Source organism: Lactuca saligna, chromosome 7 (genome assembly GCF_052625555.1).
Source record: "Lactuca saligna cultivar CGN05327 chromosome 7, ASM5262555v1, whole genome shotgun sequence".
NCBI lineage: Eukaryota > Viridiplantae > Streptophyta > Magnoliopsida > Asterales > Asteraceae > Lactuca > Lactuca saligna.
In genome coordinates this window covers 174,002,229-174,018,797 of record NC_136423.1, presented here as the reverse complement: position 1 = coordinate 174,018,797, position 16,569 = coordinate 174,002,229, and the positions used below count along the sequence as shown (strand labels likewise).

The window sequence follows — 16,569 nt, the reverse complement described above, 5'->3', positions numbered from 1 at the left end:
AACCCTAACCCATATTGAGTGTTCTTGAGCCATTTCACTACTAGAAAAACAGCCTTTTACGATGCTCATTGTGCGTCGTAAAAGGCTCAAACGACGCGCAAATGCGCATCAAGGAAGGCCCTGTCATAAAGAGAGACGACACGCTTTTGCGCGTCGTCTATAGACGACGCGCATTTACGACACGCAATGCGTATCAAGGAAGGCCCTGTCATAATGGAAGACGACACGCATTCACGTGTCGTAACCTTACAACGCGCGTGTTAATGACACTCAATGCGTATCAAGAAAGCCTCCATCAAGAAAGGCCATGTCATAAATGAAAATGACACACATTTTTGCGTATCGTAAATTTAAATGTTTACAAAATATGTATTTATATATTTATTAACTTTTAAGTGAAATTTGCATTTAATGTCTCATAATAGAAATAAAATATCATATACAAAAAATACAATCCATTGCATAAAATTTAATGTCATACAATTCTATTTCATACAATTTATAAATTTTCATTCTTCTAATCTACTCTCTAATCTACTGTGTTTCATACTAACAATTTAAATGAAGAATGCAACACTTGCATTTATAGCATCTTATCTCTTTTAGCTTGAGCTTTCTTTTCCTCTTCTAATTCCAGAGTTATTCGCTTTCATCAACCCTGTAAACACAACACAAAATCACTTGTCATTTTCATTTTACATTTAAAATTAATTCTTATTAGGACATTCTACTTTTAAACCTACCAATCTAGCAAATTTTTCAAAGAATATAATTTATAATTTTTTTGTGGAAAGTACATTGTTATTTCTCTAATACAAGATGTTACAAAACTTACCTTTGCAGCCATACATGAATCAGTTATTTTCTTAGCTTCAGAAAGAACCTGAAACAAAAAGCTTATGTTCCATATTAATACTAAAAGAAAAAAAGGCTTTGATTATTTGAAGGGAAAACTGCATACATCAATGAGGATATCAGGTAGGAAGTATAATGATGAACAAAAGAGTGAATGTGATCAAAAGTCAATATGTACGACACCTGTGACTTGTGATCTCACTTAAACCATTCCCCTGTCAAATTTATTAAAAAATAATGCAAATTTGAGATAAATAAATATGAAAAGGTAAAAAATATCCAGTCTCCTTTGATAACAAACTCCAGTCACATCTGACCATATCCAGACCTTTCTTCTCTATAACTTTATGAATTTTCCCATCTCTGATTTGCTCTATTACAACTGCATATTTTTTTTATGCAATAGCATTCTATTGTATACACCATCAAGATCGATTTCTAATCTCTTGTATCTCCTGTTCACCTACCATTAAATCAAAATCAAAACCAACTTTTCACTATTATAATCACAAAACTATTTATAAAACTGTAAAAACTACCTCTTTGACTGTGATTGATTTGGCTTTATTAATATCAGCAAGTCCAATAAGCACAAAGGGTAAAACTACCTCTTGTATTGATGTACTTGCCTTACTTCTATCATAATAATCAAGATGAAGGGGAAAGAAATCTTCAAGAACTGTAAGCACAAAGGGTAAAACAGTCAATAAACCAAAAAAGAATACAAATTGATAGATTTTTTGCATTTTGTGATATTCTTACTTTGTTCAGGGGTGCATACTTCTTTATCACGCCATTCGCATCACACAAGTGCATGAGGATTGTATTCCTAAAAATTTACAACATAAAAAACATCAAAAACCTTAAAAGGAAGGATATTATAATTATGTATAATAATCTAACTCTATGAAAGGTTTCTTATCTTTTCCAGCAGTTGAAGCAACCTCCAAAAACTCCTTATACTCCTGTGTCCACCTTCTAACTAGCAACTCAGTGATGTAGAGGGTACTTTCGTCCTCATCCTTAATTCCTCAACAATTCCAATGGTTGTGTATCCAGTGTCATTTGAATCAAAATATGTCCTAGCTTGTATAAAGAAAAGTAAATAAATTATCATTTACTAAATGAGGTAAATGCAAGAATAACTTCAAACAAACTGTAATAATACACAAAAAACTTCACAAGAAATGATTTTATTTTGAAATCTTTTGAAATTTTTTGCTCTTGCACTAGATTGAAGAATTGGGATCTCAACATTCTTCCTGATAATATTTGTCAAATTTTATTCATCTTTCATAAAAATCAACAATTTGGAGATGAAATTAAGATTAAAACTTACATTTGATGTCCTGCCCTACAATAATGTGCTCTACTCCATGAAATCTTGACATTTATTTTTGGTAATCACTGGAGTTTACAATAAATGCATGACGTAAATGAATCACACAGTTAACCCTTTTGTTAGGTGTTTCACCATAGAATGTGTCTAAAGATGACGTGGATAATAATAATTCTTGAACATGTGATAATGTAGGACAATCTACAAGGAGGAAAATGGGCCCAGGGACAGAAGGTCCAAGAACATCATCAGGATGAACCTGAAATTGTCAGATTGAATCAATAAGAAAAAAAATTATTATATAAAGTTAAAGAAAAATCGAAAAGTAAAGAAAGAATGGAAGATGATATACCATAATGTCTTTTAAACCTGATTTCACAGAAATCCCTTCTTGTAATTCGCGATATTTTAGCCTAGGTCTTAGTTTACCACCTAAAGATAATAATAATAATAAATTAATTAATTAATTACAAATATATATGGAAAAATACAAATTTATTATATTTTCCATTTCATGATCATCGTTGGTTTTGCCTTTAGGAATGGAAATACACCTTATAGTTTTTAATTCTACTCTATACATTATATAGTTAAAAGTAGAAATAAAAAAGTTCAAACGTAAAAAATCATATTCCTTCACGAGTGTTCCATTCCATTCCTTCCCTTGATTCCATGAAGGGAAGAAAGAAAGAATAAAATACCTTCAATATGCCAAGGAACTCTGCAACGTGCACAATTTCTCCATTTCCAATAGACGACATGAAATGTTACTTGTTGAAATTGAAATTGACATGAACAACATAGCACATCCTGATCTGATCGACATTGTAAGCAATATACTCATTGTATAATAACCTAGCCTGCAATAGATTCAGAAGACCAGTCATCATAAACCATAATAACCAAACTAACACAAGAAAGAAAAGTAGGTGATAGTGATATAAAGTATAAAGGGGAGTTGAGTTGACCTTTGAAGTCTGCTGCTTTTTGGGGTGTCCTAGGGGAACAACAACACCATCCTCCAGTGTCTCAAACTCTGACATATCAGGGGCAGTAGCCCCAACTCCTTTCCTGCTGACAACACACCAGACAACACACAGGAGCCTTTTTATACAAAATCACAGTAAAGACTTTTTATATAATAATTTATTTATGCCCTGTTTTAGGTAACTAATATCTTTTGCATACCTTACATAGTAGAGAAGAAAGAATGTTTACTATTTTTGATAGTATCTTAACATTTTCTTGAGTGAATCTACATCAAATTCTTTACCTTGAAATCAAAAACATGATCCTCAACAAATTTCCCAAAAAAAAAAATAAGATAATTCAATAAATCCTACTATGTTCCAACAAGACAAACCTAAGAAACTAATACATAGAGCATCAAAAGTAGACATAATGGAGTACTTTTCTTAAATTGTGAAGCCTAGAGTACCTTTCTTAAATTGTGAAGCCAAGAACCTTTCTGGTAAACTAACACCCAATGCCCGTAAATTGTGAAGCCAGTCTAAAAGTAGGAATGTGTTTCGTTTAGTGAGAGGAGATGATAGAGTGGGAATAGGAACATTAGGAGGATTATTCATTTTTCATATACTTGTGTGTATGTATTTTTGTGTAGATGAAATTACAGAGAGAGAGAGAGAGAGAGAGAGAGAGAGAGAGAGAGAGAGAGAGAGAGAGAGAGAGAGAGAGAGAGAGAGAGAGAGAGAGAGAGAGAGAGAGAGAGAGAGAGAGAGAGAGAGAGAGAGACCGGTGTCTTCAAGAGTACGTAGGATAAGCAGAGCATGTCTTGTAGATCTAGAGTTCGTGACTACTGTGTACCATTGGACCCGTCTCTTCATGTGATCCACTGGTGTGTTTAAAAGTAAGATAAGCACACCAATGTGCTATGTCGCAGTGTCCCTCCCCACCCTTTCCGTGTTCATGTTTCATGTATCCTTTATCTCCCAAACCTTTTCCCCAAGAGTTCTTAATTAACCAATACTTTTGTCCATCAGGGGTTTCATCAAATCCAACCACTGCTACAACATGAATTGGTATTGGCCCACACAATCCCTCATAAACCCCCTGTTAATTCGTATTATAATTAATTAAATACCTTTTGACATTCAGCTCTTTGTGAAAGATGATATAAACCAATAATTGATGATACCAGATGTGTGTGTGTGTGTGTGTGAGAGAGAAGATTACCAGATGGGTCGATTCTCAGCCTTACAAAGGTGTCGTGCCCTAGTTCTTTACTAAAAATATTAAACAAAATGAAAGAAGATCAAATTCAGTAGAGAATACAAAGAGTGTGGATAGGTCCGATTTATCATCATCAAAAAGCTTCGATCTTCCGGCATCGACGAGGCCTTTGACACCGGTTTTTTTTGGTCGAAAGCTTTGAGCTCTGATTGTCGATCGTAGCTTGAGCCGACTGAAGCAATTGTGGCCCTATGAATGTAAAGTGTTCGATTTCTTGTAAGAAATGAAGTGATAGAGATCGATCTATGGAGGATGTGGATCGTTCTTTGAGGGATGAAAAAAAAACCCTAGTTTCTTACACTTTGTGAGGATAGGGTTTTCTAATTTTTAGATTCCTGCAAGGTATTAAGGAGGGGACACGGTGTTTGATGAGACCGATAAGCAGGTCAGGAGTGGCAGAGAAGTGGATCGGAGAGGAGAGAGAAAGAGGGAGAGGGGAGAAGATGAAAGATACAACGAAGGTAGAAGATGGGTTCAAAATTTTGGGGATTTCGTTTCCCCCTCTACTAAATGCGCGTTTTTATTAAAATTATAAAGTGACGGGTATAGAGGACGCGCCTTAAAAATAAAGCGCCCTCCGTGTTTTTCATTTCTTTTCTTGAGACACTAATTTAAGGGCACACAATAATGCGTGACGTAAATCCTTAAATTTTTTGAAGAGATGACACTTTTTTAATATCACTCTCTTTTGCGTAACATAAATCAATGAGTGTCGTTGTTTGCGCGTCGTAAAAGGGCCTTTTTCTTGTAGTGTTTTTCTGTGTTTTTGGTGGTTTTGAAGCTTGAGAAGGAAGAAAAAGCTTGGGAGTTCAAGAGGAAGCAAGTAGATACATAGGGTGTGCTCCATTTCTAGCTCATTTCAGGTATAAATTTTATACGTTGACCATTCATCTGTTAGATTTCTTCTTGGAGTAGTTTAGGGCCTTAAGGAGCCATTTTTGGAACCATTCATGGATGCAAGCATGTTTTGGGGTACTGACTTCAGATCCAGAGCCTTTGAGGGACTCCATGGCATAATGGTGCCAACTTTTTGGCCATGGGAGTCCCATGCATCCTAGGAACCACTTTTTAGGGCTTTACGAGTCCAAGGAAAGGAGTCACAACTGGCATTTTTGCTACGAAATTCTACTCTCATGTAATCATTCACCTAGTATAATAACTTGTACTCTAAGCGAATCTCCTACTCCATGCTCATTCAAATGCACCTCTCATGTACAACAAATAGTCTGAAAACCCTAAAAGTCTCAGTTTAAGTCAATATTGGACTAGGATCTCCTTATTGGGCCTAATGCACCAATAAGCTTCGGATTCGACTATTTTGGGCTTAGGAACCTTAAATGGGCTCTAATTGCACCCACTTCCATAAAACTTAGCATTTGCATCATTTTGGATCCAAAATAAATTAGTCTACCCTTAATGGGCCTTATTGGGCCAAAACAACTCCAAATAATTTTAATGGACCATAAAACCCATTCTTTATACTATGTGGGCCGTGAACTTGATGGGTTTTAGCCATAAGAACATCCTATGTTCTCATGCAACCCTAATGCTTGGATCTAGGTTTCTCTATTGTACATGCAATGTATCTAAGACTTACAATCTTAGATCTAACATATTATAAACTGGAATTAGGGTTTAGAGGATTACCTTTGATTGTTATGTAGCAATAAAAATCTCAAATCCTCCTTGTAATGACTTTAGAAAGCTTAGAGTCACAATAGTCACTCCTCTAATAGCTCACAAACACCAAGAGCAAGAGCATGAAGAATAAGGAGAGAGGAGGCTGCCCAAAACGTATAGAAACCCAAGTGGAACTCTTAGCCACGTTTTTGGGGCTTAAGGGTACTATATGTACATGTAGGCTATTAGGGTTTTTAACTAGGAAACCCTAATTTGACTGTTTAAGCCCTAAGCAGCCCATGGACCCTTTTAGAATAACCCTTGGACGATTTCTAATGGGTTTCCCCATAGAATTCGTCCAACCTATTATTCCAAGGTAATCCATAGCCCAAATGCAATTATCTTATAATTACAATTCCAGTCCCTTAAGTTTAATTAATCTCTTCTAGCCACAAAATTAATTATCAATTAATTATTGACTAATATTAATTAAACAATATGATTTCTGCTTTAATATATTATTCTCATAATATATTAATAAATCATAATTAATCTTCTCTCTCCATAATTCATCTTATCAAGTTGCTTTGGTGAAGGCAACCCAAAAGGACCATGCACCATCGGGTCAAGTACTACCAAAATAGTTATGGACTTAGACACTAATCCAACAGTCTCCCACTTTGATAAGTCTAATAACTATTCTGCGTATGACTTCAGATCCTGATCTGCAATCGTAGCTTTCAAAAGATCGTTGTCAACTCTGATCTTATCAGATACACATCCTTTAGATAAGGGATCATATATTCCTCCATTTTAGATATCGTATAGACGTGAGACATGGATTGAAATCATTCTCTCTATACTGTTTCCCGATTTCCGATTTATGATGACGGACAATAGATTGCAATTGAACACATCAAATTGGTCCCGTCTTGGCCAATCACTTAGGTGTCATCACTAAATCATCGTGGGACCCAAAGATATCGCTTTCATTCGATTTTTGATAAAAGGAATGGATAAAATTTGATTCAATTCTTCCTTGCACTCACTCACCGAATCACACACAACTATATGTTTTATGACACCAAGTTACTGGTGCGTTTACATATTATCAATGTGTAACCGACTCGCAAGATACAAGTCACACATCTCGGTTTCAAGAATATAAGATGTTATCGTCTCACCAATCACTCGTGATAAAATCCATGAAGTGATCCAAGTGAGCGTGGGTTTAATCCAATGCTCAAAGCATATTCATAAGCACTCATGAATGTTGCAAAAAAACATTTGCTTATGTCTAATACACTTTAGACAATCCACACACCAATTCACGACAGTCTTCATTCATATCTACTTCCAACATATGAACGACTGTGGTCCGTTCGAATAATTTGATTGTTCTGAATCAATTTAATTATTCAGGAAGTCAAAACATGCAAAGTGAAACACAATAATACTAATCCCATATGGCCCCAAACTCAGGGTATAAATAAAACATTTTATTTAATCACCATATTGATTACTCATTATTTGTTGATTCGGGTAATCAACTTCTTACTTGAATTATAACAAAAATTGTCCCATGCTCTTAGCATGCACACAATGTTTACCTACGATCCTTACTTTGTGAAATAGGTCAAATGAACACATTTCCAATCATACTTATTTCACAACTCCCAATCCTTATCATATGTATAAGGATATCAAATTGTTGCCACTTATAGAATATGCTAGATTCTAACATTTTATGCAAAGATCCTTTCGTAAATTCATAACTCAAAATCATCAAGACTTGGCCATTCTCTATTAGAAGCAATTCTATAGATATGATGTCTCTCATTCAAAGTACATTCCTTTAAACATCCTTCTTTCATAAAAGTTTCTAATCCAGACATAGATTCTCAATATCCAACTCTCAATATGGAAAGATTTCCGTATTTTGCCATATGACAACTTATTCTTAATAGAATCTTATCTATTCATGATAATGTCGATATGGTCCATCCAATACCATACTTCCAACTACTCACAAGTGACCAATCCTCAGCAAGATTTGGATCGTCCTTTGATAGTTGTTTAATTATTTTAGTCAATACCGATTTTAGTCCGTTTTCCCTCTAAATAGGCTAGACATTTGGAAAATTTTAGAATGGTCAAATATAATAGCACTAGAAATCAATCCTATACCCGAAGCGTATGGGACACGATGCATAATGTCTTACATAAAGATATGATACTTTATCAATCTTCTGCCATAATATTTAATGTGCCACGTTCTCACAATTCGAACAATGCCATAACACTATGTATCATTGACTAAATTTATTAACATTCCACAACATAAGCCTTTAGATTAGAAATGAAGCATAATATTCTCTCCCTTAATTATAGCAAAACAACTATTCAACCCTTACGACTTTGCAAAGTATAACTCTTGTTTTCTAAAATTAATATTGCTAACTTGCAATACTTGTTTTAATAATCATACAAGCACAACATTTATTCTCCCACTATCATGATGATTATTATCAAATAAGCATAACACTTATGCTCCCACTAGCTTTGACATGATAATCCTTTATCTAAACTTCTTAAACTTATACACCTCTACCTTAGATAGCTCATATGTGTGTCTAAACAATTCAGACTAATTGCCAAATCTCATAATTCGAATTATGGAAAGGGATACCATAACCATAATCGAATTCGAGAATACAATTTCACAATCACTATCTTCTTAAAATCTCTCTTAGTGAAAGCATTTCCTCACAGTCATCTTCATGAAGAAGGGAATCTTATGACACTTAGATTTTGATGGTGTATTTGTTCCTATCCATGCGAATTTTCCCAAAACCAAAGTTTGCGACAAATCCAAACTCATATGGACCGAACTTTCTTAATCTTGATTTCTTGCCTTATGGTAACACGAGTGCCCACCATGTCTTCCAAGTAGTTAAGCAGATCATCCTTTCTTATCAATGTACTTTTCATTGATCAAGGTCCTTGCCTTTTATGCATTCAAATGAGAACTCATAGAACTCACATGCATAATTAACTCAATTGGAACGGCACAAAAACAAGATAGTTTCAACAAGATAGGTTGTACACCTCAAATCGTGTGCTAGTGATGATTGATAACGTTTATTCTTGATTAGTTCTTGAAACCTTTCAAGACCATTAAGACTGCCACTGACTCCTTGACATATAAGATTCTCTTGACAGTAAACATTTCTTGATAAACAAGTATTCAAGAGTTAGTGTAGCTTTTATCAAGACAAAACACTTCACAAAATTGGTCCTAGTTGGTCTTTGTCTTATCCAAGACATCACAACTTTCCACATTTGATGATTGTTATAAACCTTATTAAGACTTGTCACTTAATGCCACAATCTTAACTCTAAGACTTCGTCTAGCAACGAAGTATGATTGACTTCTTTATTTAACCATTTCTTCAATTCTTGATTCCTCTTCTCAGACATACAATTGCACTAAGACTCATTTAGAGGATCAATTGAGACATGGTTCTTAATCATTAAGACCTATCATAAAACATAATAGAAGGTACTCTCCCTTCTTCTTAGAATAGAGAAACTTATATCTTCCCGCCTACTTGATTCTTCTTTATTCATTCTGCTATTGATTGAAACTCTTTCAATCAACTGAGAATTACACTTAATCTCATAAGTATAATCATATTTACTTAACCTTAGTAAATCATGACGAATATCTTTGTTACTCTTGTGGTGGACTTGATCAACACATAACCTTGTGTACTCGATCTCCTAGTCCTTCACTTGACACTTTGTCACGAATTAGTCTAATTTCTAAATATGAAATTTCCCATTCATCATGTAACCAAGTTGTATGATTCCAAGTTTCTATCCAATTGAAACTTGGGCGATGAGAAACTTTCCCTATTTGGTAAATTCTAGACCTTTCCACAAATAACATAATTAAGAATCAAATCCATTATTTCTAATAATAGAAACTTACAAACATCAATTTTTCATACACGCCATTGCAAGGATAAATAAATATTATAAAATCAAAATTTATTTTATTGCGGAAAAAATTTGTCCTTACAATGCAATTTAATTGAAAAACTATGTTAATACATATTTCATAGCAATCTTATTCTAATTCCAAGTAGTAGCTCAAGATTCAAATCTTCAAGTAATGCGATCGAAATCCATTTCTTCACGATTAGATTCCGCTCACTTCTTCCCTTAAGCTTCCTTTCTTTTCTTTGATCCTACAAAACATCGAAATGCAATCTTATCACATCATGCATTAAGAATCTAGAATAGGAACTTAAAAGAGTTAGTTAATGGAATTTGCCTAAAGTAGAGCTATACATTTTGACTCTCCCATCTCTTAGGTCTCTTAGGTAAATATGGCATCTTCGTCTCCAATGCCCCTTATCTTGGCAATAAAAGCAAATTGACTCCTTTGAAACAACACATGGAACTACTTCTGACTTGCCTTTCTCTTATGATCAAAATTTTCGATCATGGCATGCCTTTCGTTGCCATTGCCTATATCCATAGAGGTCTGGAAGGTAGATTCACCAATCAACTTTGCTTTTCTAGTGCACCAAATCATTGCTGATTCAGCAGCAATAAGCATATAGGTGAGATCGATGAGGGTTACGTCGTGGCTCATCATATAGTACTCTCTTACGAACTCACTATATGATTCATGAAGTGACTGAAAAACCCAATCAACAGCTAGCTCCTCACAGACAACAGATCCCAACATTCTTAACCTATCAATGTGTGACTTCATCTCTAGGATGTGTGTGCACACTAACTTTCCTTCTACATGTTTTTCTTGCCAAAAGGGCTTGATTGAGTTTGAATTTTTCAATTTTATGAACTCATGGGTTAGGGAGAACAATAGGAGGAGGTGGAGGAAGTGAAGCATGATCTTGTGTTGCTCGATCGAATCGTGGAATATCATCTTCATGTGAAAGACTTGTTCCACGGGATTTGGGAAGACCATAGTTGTCATACTTTGACATCTACAAAACGGGAGAAAATTAAATTCAAGTTAGTTGATTGATTGAGTCCTTAATAAATCACTCAAATGAGATATTAAGGCTAGGATCCAACACAATACTCTACAACCTAAAAAAGGGATGCCGTAATCTAGTTGCAGAATATTTGAAGGTAAGTGAATGACGATTCACTAATTTCCACCATGAAAAACGAAAAAGAAATTTAAGTTTTAAATCTATTGAAAATTCCTAGATCTTTTGAGATTCATTGAACTTTTCAATGGCATGTTTAAATCTCGATATGCCCCTCTAGTTTGTGACTGGGATACCGAGGATCACAAAGCGGGTGTGAATAACCATGCAGACTTACATGGTGCCCCCACATGTTACAGTTACCAATTCGATGTGCCGGTTAACCACACACGCTCCACCGAACTATGACAAACATTGAGTCACCCTTTGATACCTTTGCTTAGAACCATTTAGTATGTCGGTTAACCACAAACGCTTCACTAACGTCTTCGCAAGGGGACAAAGTGTAATTTCATGGAATTGCATCAATTCACTTTTGCCTAAAATAACTAAGATTGGGAATTTGTAAAAGCATTTAGTTACTTTTGTACTTCATTATACTTATAATGGAAGGTTTCTGTCATATCCTACCCGTTCGGCTAACGACCCTCCACTAGTCAAGAGTGCGGTGGGTAAGAGTGGATACCCATTCAATCGACATTTTATAGGCAATTTCCTTAAACACCCCTTATAGACCAGCTTTGTGAATGAGGACTACTAACAGTAAGACTGACTTTTACTCATATATAATATTACTCTTTTAATGTTATATATATAGTATATGGTGTATTTTATATATATTTTTTAAAATACTAGGTGGTCAAATTTAATAATTATACTTTTAATTTAATTAAATTGTAAACCAAAACTTTATGGATTTATTAAATCTCTTTTAAATATACATTTTAATTAATTAATAAAACCATAAGGGTGAATTTGAACTTTTTCAAAACATTACTAGGGTTTTAGAATTTAACATTCCTAAATTAACTTTTAATCAAATTTTAAATTCAAAAACGTGAGGCCAAGTTTTGAAACATTTCGAAACATTAGGGTTTTAAATATTTAAATTTCAAAACGAAACCTTTAAGTTCAAATTTAAAACATAAAACTTACATGGGCACAATTGAAAAAAAAAATTAGAACACAAGGATCAAATAACAAATAATAGAAATTAAACAATTAATTTTGTCATTATATATATTTGACCTAATTACAATTTCTTGCAAGATAAGTTACCCAATTAATACAAATAATCAATCTTTAATCATATAAGGAAGTTATTATCTAGTCAATTGGTAATTATCTCATGTTTTAGCAAGGATAATTTTTAAGAAACATTAAAAATTGTATTTTATAAGTTTAAAATGAATATGGTAATTATCCTTAAGCAAAACAGCAATAAAATCCAAAATTCCTTCTGTCTGACGCTCAGACTCGCCGAGTCACACATTCGAACTCGCCGAGTAAGGTAGACTCACCGAGTCCATGTAGTGACTCACCGAGTCAGTTCGAACAGAAGGCCAGAATTCGATTTTCAGTTAATAATTCAACATAGCATCACATAGAACAGAAACCAATCAAGGCTCTGATACCACTAATGGGTTTTAGCCATATGAACATCATGTGTGCTCATGTAACCCTAATGCTTGGATCTGGGTTTCTCTATTGCACATGCAATGTATCCAAGACTTACAATCTTAGATCTAACATATTATAAACTGAAATTAGGGTTTAGAGAATTACCTTTGATTGTTATGTAGCAATAACAATCTCAAATCCTCCTTGTAATGACTTTAGAAAGCTTAGAGTCACAATTGTCACTCCTCTAATAGCTCACAAACACCAAATGCAAGAGGATGAAGAATAAGGAGTCTAGAAACCCTAGTGGAACTCTTAGCCACGTTTTTGGGGCTTAAGGGTATTATATATACATGTAGGCTATTAGGGTTTTTAACTAGGAAACCCTAATTTGACTGTTTAAGCCCTAAGCAGCCCACAGACCCTTTTAGAATAACCCTTGGACGATTTCTAATGGGTTTCCCCATAGAATTCATCCAACCTATTATTCCAAGGTAATCCATAGCACAAATGCAATTATCTTATAATTACAATTCTAGTCCCTTAAGTTTAATTAATCTCTTTTAGCCACAAAATTAATTATCAATTAATTCTTGACTAATATTAATTAAACAATATGATTTCTCCTTTAATATATTATTCTCATAATATATTAATAAATCATAATTAATCTTCTCTCTCCATAATTAATCCTATCATGTTTCTTTGGTGTAGGCAACCCAAAAGGACCATGCACTATCGGGTCAAGTACATACCAAAATAGTTATGGACTTAGACACTAATCCAACAGAACTACCCTAAAGGCCCAATGGGCCGAAAAATTTCTTTATGGGCTTCATAATTTCGAACCAAAGAAAAAATTGGGCCAAACTAATTCATCCTCCTTCCTCCTAGACCAAATCTTGGACCATGATTAAAAAAAATTAAGGGTATTAACTAGCATTAGTGTAACAACCCGAAATTTCCGTATCATCTCTTGTAACTCTTTCGTAGTACAATTTACGCAACCAAACGTCATTTCCAAATTCGATTTATGATCTTCCGTTTAATTAAGTCATTAATTGCTATGTATTTAAAATGACTTAATGGGTGTCTTAATACATTTAGAAATCATTTTAACACCCAACTTTAGTGATCAGAATATTTCTAGAATTTATCGTATCGGGTTACGGCAACCTAATCGGGTATGACCAAAAGCCTCGTTTAAGGCCGGTCTCGGGTAGAATTCCACCGTGTCCAAAACTTAGACACTATAAAATGTGTCTTAAGCCTCCATTTGAAGCCTTTGGCCATTTTCTCATATAACTCTCACAACCTCTCTCCTCATTCATAATCAAAGGTCCAAAACAAAGAATTAAGGCTTCCAATCAAATAGGTAACACCCCTAACTTGTTATTCAACCTCTTTAGCCTTCAAATTGATGTTTAAATTATGTTTTGGGACCAAGAACATGAGTTTACGGCCAAGGATCATGCTTGGGCCGTAAACTCCTCAACTTGGGGTTTTTTAGCCAAATTACCCTTCCAAATCATAGTTGGGACTTAGATATGACCTTAAGGCTTGCTAATCGGGGCTTGAAACATCTAAAACATGAATTATATGGGACAAACAAGGGTTTACGTTGGGCCGTAAACTCCATTAAATTGGGGATTAAGTGCCTTTAAACATGTCAAAATGCTTTGAAACTCAACCAATGGCCTTGTGGTAAAATCTAGATGCATCTAAAAATAGTTTAAGGGTTTGAAACACATCAAAAATGTCATTTATAGGAGTTTACGGCCTAGGAACATACCCTTGGCCGTAAACTCATAAAACTTGTTAAAGGATGCATCAAATTCACTCTAATGGCTTGCATAAACTTCTAGAATCACATGTGATTGTTTTAAGCATCAAAAACTAACTTTTCATTGGTATAGAAGAGTTTACGGCCATAGAACATGCCTCTAGGCCGTAAACTCCTAAAAGTATGTTTAATAGTGTTCTAAATTCATAACAAGGCTTGGAAAATTAATTAGAATCACATGTGATTGTCCTTTGTAGTTTAAAACCATTTTTCTTGGCCATGGGTGAGTTTACGGCCATAAAATCCATGTGGGTGGCCGTAAAATCCCTTTTAAGTGTTATAATTCCATTCAATCCATCCCAAGGCATTTTAGAAATCCATTCCAACAATCCCCATGTCCATTTAAGCCATTAAACACTCAAAATCACACCAACATGAGTTTACGGCCGTAAACTCATGTGTGGGTGTGTTATGTGGCTGTAAACTCCTTAAAATGTTTACTCTTGGGGAGTAAACTCAAGTCCCAAGTCCCTAGTGCCATTACACGTCCGAAGATGTCACCCAGGTCACTCCAAACACTCGTTTTGAGGTGTTTAACCTTGTTGGAGTGTAATGTTCCATATGATTAGTGAATGTATCCCTAATTTTATAAATATGGACATTATTTCATTTTACATAGGGACATCGCGAGTAATCAAACCCCGAATCAACGTTTATTATCCAAAACCGACGCATTTCCGAGTCCGGTGAGTTCATACGCCTACCCTTTTTCACTGTTTTCACTGTTTTCAGGGGGGAACACAAGCAAAGTACAAGGGACTTCTTGTACTCAAAACATGTTTTCAAACGTGTGTTTCATATTTCATATGCTTTTATTACTGATTACCACAACTGATAATCATTTGAACATGTATATCACGTAACATATATTTGTGAAATAGGTCTTTAAACTGTTATGTTTTACATATATTTCACAAATGGTTTTCCACATTTTATCAGTTAAAAGCATGACATTAGACATTTGAATATAATACCTATACACTGTTTTGTCCTCGGTAACACTCCACATATATACGCGAGTGGAGGACTATTATATTATTACTAGTAAATTTGTTAATCCTGTATGATTGGAGACACGTCCTCGGCGAACACTCTACAGAGATACGCGAGTGGAGGACTACACCCGTAACCAGAATCACTGGTATTTAGAGAGCGTGACTTGAGTGTATAGATCTATATGGGGTTGACTACCCCACACCTGGCTGCTAGCTACAACCGAACCGAAATGGTTCAAGGGTGACGAAAGTCATAAGTATGTGGAGTACTTATTGCCACATGTGGACTACTTATTGCTACAGACTTTAGTCTAACGTATGGTTATGGAACTCGCAATTAGGATAACAGAGATTTACTTATAGTAATAATGAACCACTTTTACATCTTTTACATCTTTTACGTACAATAATTAACATTCAGGAAAGTATGGGACTTTCCTGGGGGGAAACATAGAATCTAACCACGTTTACGTCTTTACATCTTTTACATCGTTCACATTGAAAACCACAAGCACGAAAGCATGGGGCTTTTCTGGGTAACACTTACATAACTAGAAAGAGTAACAAATTGGATAACATTACATCTTTTACAATTGATAATATACAATAAGGAAAGTATGGGACTTTCCTGGGAATACAATGATAAGTAAACAAAACATTTTAACAAGTCGGATAACCAAACTATACATTTTCATATGAGCAGACATGTTTTCAGTGTACAAACTTACTATACTTTACATTTGTGAAACAATAACCAATTTTTAAGAAAATACGGGATTTTCTTGGTATACATAACATTTCAGAAAAACAGAAAGGAAAACTTGAAACATTTTCACAAACATAAACCGCTTATGAACTCACCAGCTTTATGCTGATTTTTAAACCGCTTGTGTTCTCAGGTCAGCGTTAGAACAGGTACCCGAAGATCCTTTTTGCTTGAAGACGGTGTACATGAAGATCCGTTTCATTTTGTTTATATATACTATGTATCACAATTGTACAAACTTTACTTTTGAA

At 34.6% G+C, this 16,569-nt stretch overlaps 1 long non-coding RNA gene across 2 annotated transcripts; it reads right to left on the bottom strand.

The window, feature by feature from the left end:
- Nucleotides 1-512: 512 nt before the first annotated feature.
- LOC145006491 (uncharacterized) lies at nucleotides 513-2,274 on the bottom strand. Of its 2 annotated transcripts, XR_013662914.1 has the most exons (7): nucleotides 2,195-2,274; nucleotides 1,618-1,937; nucleotides 1,395-1,534; nucleotides 1,184-1,318; nucleotides 962-1,070; nucleotides 836-883; nucleotides 513-658 (listed from the first exon to the last, which is right to left on the bottom strand). It is a non-coding gene; the product is annotated as an uncharacterized LOC145006491 (long non-coding RNA). The 2 variants fall into 2 exon arrangements; XR_013662913.1 differs by having other exon boundaries at nucleotides 962-1,318.
- Between the last annotated feature and the right edge of the window lie 14,295 nt (nucleotides 2,275-16,569).